At 28.7% G+C, this 12863-nt stretch overlaps 1 protein-coding gene across 2 annotated transcripts in view; it reads right to left on the bottom strand.

Moving 5' to 3' along the window:
• LOC135958616 (uncharacterized) overlaps nt 1-12863 on the bottom strand; it is a 62909-nt gene that overhangs the window by 31287 nt on the left and 18759 nt on the right. The window contains exon 1 of one of the 2 annotated variants that reach the window (XM_065509515.1): nt 3155-3475. The exons of the other annotated variant lie outside the window; for it this stretch is intronic. The gene's annotated coding sequence lies outside the window, so the exon portion shown is untranslated. Of the gene's footprint in view, nt 1-3154; nt 3476-12863 lie in introns of those variants that run through there. 2 annotated transcript variants of the gene reach the window in all.

Here is a 12863-nt window from a genome sequence, read left to right as displayed (position 1 = left end):
AAAACAATCAGAGTCAAATTCATTTCATACTACAAGCTAATTGGTAGCCTAGTTTTCGCCGCAAATTTAGACATTAAAAAATTAAATATAATCAGTTTAAACTTTTGTTTTTGTCTTTAAAATGTTGTAATATGATCTAAATACTTTCACATAGTAATATTTTATTATTTTCTTCTACTCAAATCATCTTGAAAAAAAGTTCCAAGAGTTTTTGTATTTTCAGTCGTGTTAACGATTCTCGTGGAATTGCCCATATGAAAGCAATGAAAATATTTAAAGCCCTATTCTCATACTCATCCAAAGCGAGGCTTTCGCTAGTCATATTTAAATAGTACAAACTCTTTTCCCACTATAAGTAAGGGTATGGAGATAGAACATTTAAATAGAAAAAATATCTAACGTGTCAACAACGGTTACTGGCCTTAAGACAGTAAAATATTTGTATTATTCCGAACTCGGTTTCTGAGATTAATTTTGTTTATTATTAATTTCATACGGATTGGCTACTTCCCATTCACATGGAATTAATAGGAAATAGTAATGATACAGCAAACACAGAGAAAACAGATTCGTCATAGCAATCGAATTTGTAGCCCATCGAATGATTCTACCTTATTGCCCAAATTTTACAATTGTGGCTACAAAATTTTGGAAAGGGTAACAAAATTTAGGTTGCTTCAACTGAAATTCGTCTTTATAAACTGACTTTCTGTTGATAGAATCGAAAAATTCCCCCAAACCGAATAGTTTTCATCAGAGATCGAAAATAACTCGTCCATATACCAGAAAACCCAAATTGTGATTTATATTTTTGTGATAAAAATAAATCACTGAAAATAACAGTTATAAAATGATTTTTATTTAAATGGTATTTGGTATGACCTTTATTCGTTTTTGTTGTTTTTTAATGGTTTGGTGTGAGATAAACAATTCATTTGTTCTTGTTCTTAATAACTGTTACTTCCTCTTTTATTTACATTCAATAACATATTATTAGTAATTTTTAACAAATTATGGAAATAATATGATAAGTAGTCTGAGTAACAGAAATGAGAATTTTTTATACCCTACACCACCATAGTGGGGAGGGTTTTATGCGTTTGTGCAGATGTTTGTAACGCCCAAAAATATTAGTCTAACACCCACCTTAAAGTATACCGATCGACTTAGATTACTTTCTGAACCTTGTGCGCAGAGTACAGGTCGCAATTTTGAAGATATTTCGATGAAATTTGGTACATATTATTTTTTCGGCTCAAGGACCAAGCCTATTGCAACTGGCTGAAATCGGTCCATTATTTCACCTATCCCCCATACAAATGTCCTCCCGAAATTGGACTTTATCGGTCATAAATGTTAAATTTATATATGTATCTCCACAAATTCCGCTCCAAACAAGTTTTATATACACAAAATTCATGTCACCAAATTTTGTTACGATCGGTCCATAATTAGTAATAGCTCCCATATAGACCCGCTTCCGAAAATCACTTTAATGTGCATAAATCGCTTAAAAATGTTGGTATACACACAAAATTCAACATAGTTAACTTTGATATAGACATAAATAATTTCATGGTGATCGGTCCATAATTGGTCATAGCCTCCATATAAGGCCCACTTCCGAAAATCACTCAAAAATATAAATTATTGAAATTTTAAAAGAAAAATGTTTTTGCTCTTTTACTTAGTGTAGGGTATTATATGGTCGGGCTTGACCGACCATACTTTCTTACTTGTTTTAAATTGTTATTAATCTTTTGATAAATTTTATATATTTAAGCGTTGATTTGCGTTGATCAAATGCATTTTTGCGATTTATTTTTCATGTTCACAAAGAAAAGTCACAAGCTGACCTTTACGAAAAAAATAAATTATAAATCACTCATCCAGATTATTTGTGTTTGTTTCTTTTCTATTTCTCTCAACCCCAAACCTAAAATGTTCTCGAATAAATCACTCTCTCAGTGATATATCACAAAAAATAATTTCGAAATGGCTGCGAATGAGAATTTACCATTGAAATGAAAGTGAACCCGTTATTATCGGTCTCTGGTTTTCATATAAAAAAGAAGAAAAAAAGAAAAATGTAGAACAAATTTTGATTATTAAACAAAGCCCCCCCCACCACCAAATAGTTGATCTGGATCCGCGCCTGCTACTACGAATTTGTGTGCATTAATCAAGTACAGGCGTAACGACCAATTAATGCAAAATCATTTAAATAAATTAAAATAAATCCTCTAAAGTCTGCTGCTTTATTTAGGACTTTAAAGAAGCCAAAACAGATTTAATTTTTTGTGACTTTTTTATATTGGTAAAATGAAGACATTAAAAATTAGCTAGTTTTGACGATTTGGCATTGAAGGTGTACAAATCTTACAATCATACAACCCTATTATAATGGCCAAAGTTTCCAACAAAATTTTACCACACGTTACTGGGAATTTTTCCCTGGTTCATTTTTGTATTACACAGTGTATTTTTGCATTAACAAACTGATTAAAATACAATTATATGCCAGACTAAATGATAATAATCAATAATATATAAGCTGTTTTTATTTTTTCTTTAATTCAATACAAGTTTATAAATTGTAATGCAAATTTATTCTAGAATAAAAAAAAAACACACAAATGCAAACAGCTGTTTTTGTCAAGTCTTTGTGTATTTCTAAGCTATTTATGTATTTCAATTTGCGTTTTTATTTTTTTTTGCGCAAATTATTTGAGTCTGTAAAATGCTGAACGCCTAATTGATTAATTTTCAAATGATTATTTATCACTTAATTAATTTCAATATAAAAACAATTTGAGCTTTTTGTTTCGCTTTAGCTGATATTGTTTGTTTTCAATGATCATGACATTCAAAAGTGCAATAAACAATTTAATTTTACTGTGTAAAACTCAAATAAAGGAAAAAAAACTAAACTTTTATTTTGAATTTGAAATATATTATAGTATGTGTATGTAAAAATAAACTTATAAAATTGAAACACCCACACTTCAGCTAAACCACAATCTTTCATAATTTAAAAAAAATACTTATTTTTTTTTGCTTCTACTATTCATTAATATTAGAAGTGTTAAATTATTTATCTATTATAGATATTTTATTTTACGTATGTATGTAATATTTTGAATAAGAAATTCACCTTTTATTTATATTAAAATTTTCAATACAATTTAAGCTTTTAAGTTATTAATTTTATTCAATTATAACTTTTAGTTTTAGTATTTTCTTTTTCCTTGTTACAAATTTTTATTTATTTTAAATGCGTAGTTTTCGTTATTTTTCTGTGTTATTGTTTTAAATCACTTTTCAAAATTTCAATATATCAAATGTTTAAACCGTTTCAACTCTCAAAATCCAAAAATTAAAAACAAGAAATGTATAAAATTCGTTTCGTTTATCCGTTTCTGTGGGGTTTTAGATACTCGCACGTTCCGCATTCAATTCTCGACTGATCGTGTTTATTATGGCAAAACGTTTTGTATCGCAAAAGCAGTTGTTGTTATTGTTGTAGTATTTGTTAAACTTTTTATACTAAGTGTTTGTATTGTTGTTGTAGTTTTTGTATTTAGTAGTTTTTGCTATTATTTGTATAGTATTTGTTTGTATTTCTCTGTTTTTTTTTTAATTTTTATTTTAATATCAATTTTATTTGAGAGTACAATTTTGTTTGTTTCTTTCTTGTTCGTTCACTTTGTAACTACAGAATACTCAAGTAGTAGAATTATTACGAAGAAAAGTTAAATAGACTCTATAGGTCTGTTGTTTGTTTGTTTTCGCAAGGTTTTCTCATTGGATTTTTTATCTAGGTTTCAGCAAAGCATCATAGAATATATAGATAGAATCAGTCATCATCTTCGTTAGATGATAAATGAGATTTTGTCTTCTTAATGTTCTTTAAGCTTAAAAAGTATCATTAGGGTTTAGTACGATAAATACTGTTACAATTTTTCTAATATTTGAGAACATACAACTTTAAACCCAGTATCTCTAAAGAAAATGACAGAAATCGGTTCATGATTTATCCCAGCTCTCATACAAATTTCTTCCCGGATATGGCTCTGTGTTACAAAAATGCCTATAGATTAGCACTATCCAAACAAAATTCAGCAAACGTGAGTTCTATGTAAATAGAAATCTCAAAACGAAATTTTGTTTGGATCGAACCATATTTGACCATAGTTCACTTTCTAAACTCACTTAAATTAACATAAATCTCTTACAAATATCGTTAGCAGGTTGAAATAATACATAAATAATTGTAATATGTATGGAAATCGTCTTATCAAATCAGAACATTATTGGTCATAGAAGGACCTCTTCCGAAAAACACTTAAATACGCATAAATCTCTTACAAATATCGCTCGAAATTCGTCATAAATTATCCTAATATATGGGGCATTTCATGTCAAGTGAACCAGCTTTTGATATCGATGTCTTCCGATGAAATCCGGGATGAAATTTGCACCAAGGTTAGTTCTATTGAATAATAATTCAGACACAATTTTTTAACAAGATCGGTCGATTTGACATTTTGGCCAAGCAGGTGTTTTTTCTTATCTATGTAACTTTAACCTATTATTGTTAGCAAAATGTGTCCCAAATAGTTTAGATAGTTCTTTCTTCAATCTTTCGAAAAAAAATATTTAAAAAAAAATTAATATTTTTTTTCCAAAATCAAAAACTTTTTTGACTTTTTTTCAAAATGAGCCCGTTTTTTTCTTAAAATAAAGCTTAGATATTTTCCTTGAAGACCTATTTGGTCGCTTAGTGGGATGCGAGTTCGGTATCTATCAAAATAAATGTTTTGTAACTCAAAACATACAATTTTTGACTATTTTTCAAAATCAAAACTTTGTTGGGTTTTTTTTCAATATGGGCCCTTTTTAAAAAAAAAAAATTTTTTGCTCAAAAGAAAGCTTAGGTCTTTTCCTTTAAGACCTATTTTGTCGCTTAGTGCGATGTGAGTGGGATATCTATCAAAATAAATATTTTGTAACTCAATACATACAATTATTGACTTTTTTTGGCAAATTCGATTTTTTTTTAAATTTTTTTTTTTGCTAAAAAGAAAGCTTAGTTGTTTTCCTTTAAGTCCTATTTGGTCGCTTAGTGGGATGCGAGTGGAATAAATATCAAAATAAATGTTTTGTAACTCAAAATATACGATTTTTGATTTTTTTTGGTAAAATTTCATTCCGATAGGAAGACATCGATTTCAAAAAGTTGGTTCACTTGACATGAAATGCCCCATATATTAAATCGTCCATAACACTGAAGACTTTTGGAAAAACAGATTATTGATAAACTCCCGGGAAGTAATTTTTGGGAATTGCGATGATGTTTTCTACATCGTTTTTTTGTGTTAGTACGAGGGCGGATCAATATATCCGTAACTTTTCGAAATTCCCTCGTAGTTATATGAAATTCAACTGTCCCCATCAAGTACTTTTCACTACTGTCAAATTTTGAGCAAGTTTCGTCATTTACTTTGCGTTTAACAGCTGTTCAAAACATACAACCTCGTGTATTTTTCTAAAAAGGAAAAAAGTGAATTTCGAGTGCTCTATCAACATTATTTTTTGCGAAACAAAAACCCGACAATCAAACCAAGGAAAAGCTCCATAAAAACTATTGGACTCTGCACCATCGATTTCAATGGTAAAAAACGGTTTTATTGACTTTCGTTGCAGTCGCATAAGTACAAATGACGCTGAACGTTCTGGACGGCCAATTGAGTTCTGTACAGCCGAAAATGCGGAAATATCCACGATATCGTGTTGGCCGACCGAAGAGTAAAATTGCGTGAAATTGTTGATGCCATAGGCATTTCATATGGCAGTGTGGTTTCGGTTTTAAATGATCAGCTGGGTTTAAGAAAGTTGTCTGCAAGATGGGTGCCGTGTTAGAAAATTAAACGGACAAAACTAAATCACCCCTTCAAGAATATACCAAAAAAAATTAATTAATTTTTTGTTGCAAATCCTTTGTTTTGGATGGCACAAGAATAGCTTTTTTCAATAGCTTTTTTTATTATGCTGTGCAGTCAATAGGTATAGAAAATAACTCCTAGTCTGTAGTGATACAGTCTACTGGTGGATTTTCAAAGACAAGCTAATGTTAAATGCATAGATATTTCAGATACTAATGTAATTTTCGAGAGTGGTCTTTATATGGGAGCTATGGTAAATTATTCACTGACCGTAACCAAAATTTAGTAGTGTGAGTATGGGGACTTGGTTTACAAATCCCTGAATTCGGGATTTAATAAATATAAATCCCGGGAAAAAACATCAAATTCAACAATAAAAACTATTTATGTATTTCATAAATATATTTAAGAAAAAATATAAAAACAAAAACTAATTCATTGAATTAAAATAAATTTGAACTTTCTGAACTTTATGACAGTAAGAAATCTATAACAAAAAAAAATTTATAACTTTTGTATGGAAATTTATATTAAAAACTTGTTTGTTATAATTTTGATATTGTATGTTTGATAATAAAAATAGTAATGCTATTCTTCATTAAAAGACAATATTTTGAGTACATATCTAGTTTTCATAACATAAGGTTTTTTAAGGAAATATTTTCATACAAAAGTTATACAATTTTTGAAATATTACACCATTCTTATTAAAAGTTGAATCTCTATAGAATCCAGGCCATAGCAAATTTAAACATTTTAAGGGACTTAAAATTTTGTATTCAGAACAAAGTACAAAAAGTATCATTAGAATTAGAGTGGTCAAACCGGTTTTCGAATTATTCGAAAAATCGTTTTTTTTTCCAATTTTCCGGTTTTTTCAAAAGGCCGGTTTTCGAGTTATTCAACAAACCGGGTTTTTTGTCTCGAATTATTCGACAAAATCGAATTATTTGTTTGTGTTATATTTAAATTAAAAAACCAATGTAAACAAACTTTGGCAGATAGAAGTCAGAAAATACATATATATCGATCTAAAAATAATCTGCTACTTTTTTAACTGTCATGAATTCGCCTTGTTATACAGTATGCAGAAAAACTTTTTAATAGTGTTTTTGAAAATTTTAAACAGTCAGAACTAAATGAAAGTTCATCTGATTTAGAATATGTTGAAAGTGACTCGTAAAATTCAGAAGCTCAGCTCAGTTTAACATTAAGATGTTTAAAATCCACTTAAAAGATCTAATATTGTAACAACTAGCTATTTAAAAAAAAGATTTTGATTATTTGGAAAAATTTTCAAAAAGTTAAAATAAATTAAATCTTTATACAATACAATTTTAACAGTTAATCCCACTTAAACTGAACGTGTTATTTCTGTTTATTTAAAGTTATGTTAAATAAATTAGAGTTATGTTAAATTAATTTTTAAAAGACTGAATGGACGATTTTTTTAATAGTTTTAATAAATAAATGTATTTAAGCTTAATTTATACCTGAATTCATAAATTGAAAAAACCGGTTATTCGAACCGGTTTTTGAGAGAAAAAACCGAAAACCGGTTTTAAAATTTACGCTTTTTCGAATTATTCGAAAACCGGTTTTTTGTATATGTTGAATATTTTATCACTCTAATTAGAATAAAGAAAAAGTACCAAAAAGTCTCCTTCTAGAAGTTCTCACATTTTGGTACCTAAATTTTATCCCATATTCCTAACTCTAACTTCACTCAGATACATATCAGCTAACTTTAATGTCGATAAGTTAAATGGTGGAAATTTAAAATATTAAAAAAGTACCATTAGGAGAAAAGTACCAATTTCCCTTTTGCATCTTGAATATCCCTCTAGTTTGAAATTTAAAAAATACCCCATATTTTGTCTGTATCAAACGATTAAAATCTGTGTTAATGTGATCAAGAAAAAATATGTTTTAAAAATAACCAAATTCAATTTAGAACCAAATTTCGTCGTATTATCTTTGAAATTTTGATCTGTAGTTTGATTACAAGGTTTACATGGACGGACGAACATCACTTAATCCTGAGCAGATTGGTATACATTACAACCCCAATAATAAATTGATTAAATGTTATTTTCACGACTGCAAAGGTACACAGAAAAAATTATTGCATAAATTTGTTCAATTAATTTATTTTTTGGTTCTATTTTAAACTTTAATAATTTTTTTTAATTAATTCAATTATTTTTTTACTTGATTGAAGAATTTTTCGAAAACCAAAAAATATTCTGACGTTTTAAAAGAAAATAAAATAGAAAAGAAAAAATATTTAGAAAATGTGTATATATTTTAGTCAAATATAATAGTCTTGTAGACAATGTCCTCAATTTGGACAATTTTGAAAGCCTTTTATTCCGAATGGTGGGATGTGATGTTCTTCTATGGATTATGTTAAGCTGCACGGTAAGTACAAACATGTTAGATTGTATATAAATGTCTGTAATTCTAGAGTCTTTGTACATATTAATAAGAAGCAAGCGTTATGGATGTGTAAATGCGGAATCCGATGTACGAAATACATTTTCTTTTGGAGGTGACATTCCTTAGGTAAGTACGATTGTATTCCTTTCTAAAATGTCCTTAATTTGATGTAATTTTTCTTTTATCATCCATTAGATCTTATTTTTTTGGAATGCGTGCCCGAGCTGACCCCGTTAAAGTTTTGTGGATTCCAATGTTTGTTGATTCTGATATTCCCAACTTATTATTCCGATTGATCTTAGGAATAATACTTCCATTTTCGGGTAAGTACTGGTTCAGAAAAGAGAATTTGTTCAATACGATGTTGAATTTCTTTGTTTTTGTTTCACCCCAAGGTCCAAATGCAACGTTAGTTGAAGGCTGCCACCGAGATGATGCCATGTTTATTTTTAGTTTCTAGTGAAATTATAAGTACTTATGTATTTACATTAGACATTACATACATTACATACATTACATACATTACATACATTACATACATTACATACATTACATACATTACATACATTACATACATTACATACATTACATACATTACATACATTACATACATTACATACATTACATACATTACATACATTACATACATTACATACATTACATACATTACATACATTACATACATTACATACATTACATACATTACATACATTACATACATTACATACATTACATACATTACATACATTACATACATTACATACATTACATACATTACATACATTACATACATTACATACATTACATACATTACATACATTACATACATTACATACATTACATGTTAATTAATTTTAAGCTTTTAAATGTATATGTTTATACAATATGTAAAATAATTATAATAATGAAATAAAATTAAAAAATTGCCAATTAATTTCAGAATTGTGTTAATTAATATTTTAATAAAATTTAGTGCAAAATTGCAATTACAAATATAATTGATTCAATTAAAAATTTAATTGAAATTTGTGCAGAAATTCAATTATTTTATTTAATACTAATTTAATTGTTTTTTTAATACTATTTTTGTCAATAAAACTTTTTAATTTCCAATTAATTAATAGTATCATTTTGATGATTGGAGCAAAATCAAACATATTTTTAATTAATATAAAAATTTCGTAATTGAAACTCATTTTTATTTTTTTCTGTGTACCGAAAATTATACTGAATAAAACTTCATCGTACCATCACTAAAATTTCATTAGCGTTTAAAGAGATTTTGCTTTGTTTTGCTTGCTCACATTAAAATGACGTCATAAGCGTTTTTGTTTATTATTGTTAAGCTTTTTCATACTCTTCTCAAATATAGAATTTTTAAGATTATTGTTTAATTCGTACAAATTAATATGAATAAAAAGTTGAATATAAAAGCGTGAATAAAAGAGAAATTTGATACAATGATTGGTACAAAGCAAGATTTGAAAATAAGACTTATTCTGTCATCAAGTGATTAGTACGACTGGTTTAATTATATGGAACTTTAATAACGTATTAAATGAGCAAATGATGACAGGTGACGTTAAGTAAATTTGAGACATTTAATTGAAGGAAATAAAATATGAATTAAAATTTTGATTTGCTTAGAAGGTACTTACTTACTTACTGGTTAATTTAATTTATTTTACTTTTAAATATCAGTTTTAGGAAACATAAAATATCTTATTGAATTTTGTGAGAAATATACCTTGTCACTCTGTTTACTTAAACATTTTATCTAAACGTTAACATTTTAAATCATGTAAGATCTCCACTACAACAATATTTTCCTGTAACTTTGTAGTTAATTTTTCTTAAATATTAAATCTATGCAAATCTATGCAGTTGATATTGTCCCCTCTCTTATAATTTTCCCCAAAAATACATGTATTTTATAACCCTTAACCTTGCCACAAAATCCCAAAAACAAATATTCATTGTTTACAAAATATGTTGGCCATATCATGATGCCATGTCTTAAAACTACATAAATAGAGTCACAAGATACATTTTACAACAATGCATTTAAAGAGGCTAACAAAATATATGCAACTGAAAGACATATTTTTTTTATTTCTTTTTTTTTGTGCAACATTGAAATTCTACAAGTATTACAGAGTTACTGAATGAATATGATTTAAATGCAAAACAATGTTTGAATGTGATTTTAAAAAGCTTATAAAACTAACAATAGTAAACAAATGGAACGAGTATTATTTCTGCAGATTTGATTGCATTAGATATAGTAACAACAACCTTAAAAGTTCAGCATCAAGTGGCATCTGGGCAAAGTTTTAAATCAACAAATAAACGTTGTTTTAAGACAAGTTTGTATTTATATGGTGGTACGATATAGTCGGTACAGGAATGCACTACTCCTGTCCAGTAAACATGAGGGTTTTATAACAAATTGAGATTGTTTTGAATTTAAAACTATTCTCAATGTCAATGATTTGATAAATATTGGAGAAAAAACTTAATTCTCCAAGTACTTTCGAACTTTCCCATGAAAGACGGTTTTGCATTGTCCGAAATGATGCTTGAACGTAATAAAAAAAATAGTTTTTGCATCGAATCATTACTATAACCCGAAGCGTAAGAGATCGTATTCGAAGCCCGGCCAACCAGCCGAATCTACACCGAAGCCAAATATCCATGGCGCTAAGTGAATTCTCTGTATTTGATGGGAGCAAAAGGGTGCTATCTATTATGAGCGACTGACCAGACCAGATCGAACGCAATTGATTCGTTGGAAGCGAGCATTGGCCGTCCAGCCATGATACCGTAATATTCCATTATGACAACGCTGGGCCACATGTTTCAATACCTGTTAAAAGTATTTGCCTCGTCCCAATCCGATATCTGCTTCGATCGATGCAGGACGCTCTCTCTTCGAACGCTTCACTTCAGAACAGAGTATCCGAAATTGGCTTGATTCGTTCTTGGCCTCAAAAGATGAGCAGTTCTTTGGGCTCGGAATCAATATGTTGCCAGAAATATGGTAAAATACTTTGAATAAATCTATATTGTAAAAATGTTTTAAAATAAAAGCTAAAAATATCAAAAAATCCCGCATTTTTAAGTCATACACCCGATATTTAATCAAAAATGTATGTTCCCTTAAGCTACGCTTCCGCATACACCGTAATCGGCACCGAAAACGAAATTCCATACATTTGCACCGAAAAAAAGTTCGTTTCAGAAATCGGCAACGAAAATTGGGAACGAAACGGCACCGATCAGTAACGAAAAACCTGTCAGTTGGGGCCGGAACGAAAACAACCTTAAGTAGGTTGTTTTCGGTGCTGTAGGAACTAAAATATTTTAATTATTTTTTTATTTCAAATTTAAAGAAAATCAAAATGAATAAAAAAATAAATTTTCATTATTCGAAGAGGAAAAAATAATAGATTTTGTCAAAAATAATGAAATTTTCTTTAATGTGCGACATCCAAAATTAAAAAATAATTTCGTTTCTGTTTTATGCCGCAACGCACCCAACTGAAACGAAAACAATTCAGAAACGAGACGTGGACGAACAGCAACGTTTTTCAGTTTCAGTTATCGTTATCGGCGCCGATTACGGCGTACACATGCGGAAACCCAGCTTTATTTATTTTCTATTTCAGAAGTTGTAATTCAATTGAATAAAATACAAAATATTATTTTAGAACTTTGAAAATCGGCTGTTTCAAAAATTATAGACTGTGAAAACTCAACATTTGAAGGGAAGACCTCGTAAAACTACTCCAAGACAAGATAATTTAATAGCTAGAGATTTTATGAAATTCCCAAAAAAAATCTTCCAGGTTGGTTATCAATAGGGGGCGGATTTTCATGCATTTATTATTGGAAAATATGCGCCTAAAATATGCTTCAAAAAAATCAAAATATGACCTAAAAATTTAAAAAATATGCACTTATATTTTTGTGCAGAAACATAAAATAATTAAGTATGGAATTCGAAATGTCCAAAAAATACACAACACTGTTGCCAGCAATTAAATTATAACTGCTGGCAACAGGAATTAAACAATTAAAGTTATAAAACTATTTTTAAAACAATTTTTCTTCTGAAATAACGATGGACGATATATTAATTGTAATATCTTGGTATGAATACTTGTTTAAAGCCGTAATCTTTAGAGCTTCTCTATTGTGACTTTCCGTTTAAAATCATCAATATTTTGATCGTGCTGTAAAGTAGCATCCAACCTTAATTTTTATCTCGTAATAAACCAGCTATTAAGCAATTAGTAAATGTATCCCTTATAGACGGAAATAATATCTGATCACTTGGCTGACTCCAATTTATATATTTTGGGTCATTTGACGTGCTATTTGTAATGCAGAGAGAAGTCAATTGGCTACTTTATACATCCCATGGAATCTAGCATAAAGACAGTTGTCACTTAAGTGTCTCTATGTAATCTATAGTGT

Source organism: Calliphora vicina, chromosome 1, assembly GCF_958450345.1.
Source record: "Calliphora vicina chromosome 1, idCalVici1.1, whole genome shotgun sequence".
Lineage (NCBI taxonomy): Eukaryota > Metazoa > Arthropoda > Insecta > Diptera > Calliphoridae > Calliphora > Calliphora vicina.
The sequence above is the reverse complement of the archived record's forward strand: the minus strand, read 5'-3'. Positions and strand labels throughout refer to the sequence as shown.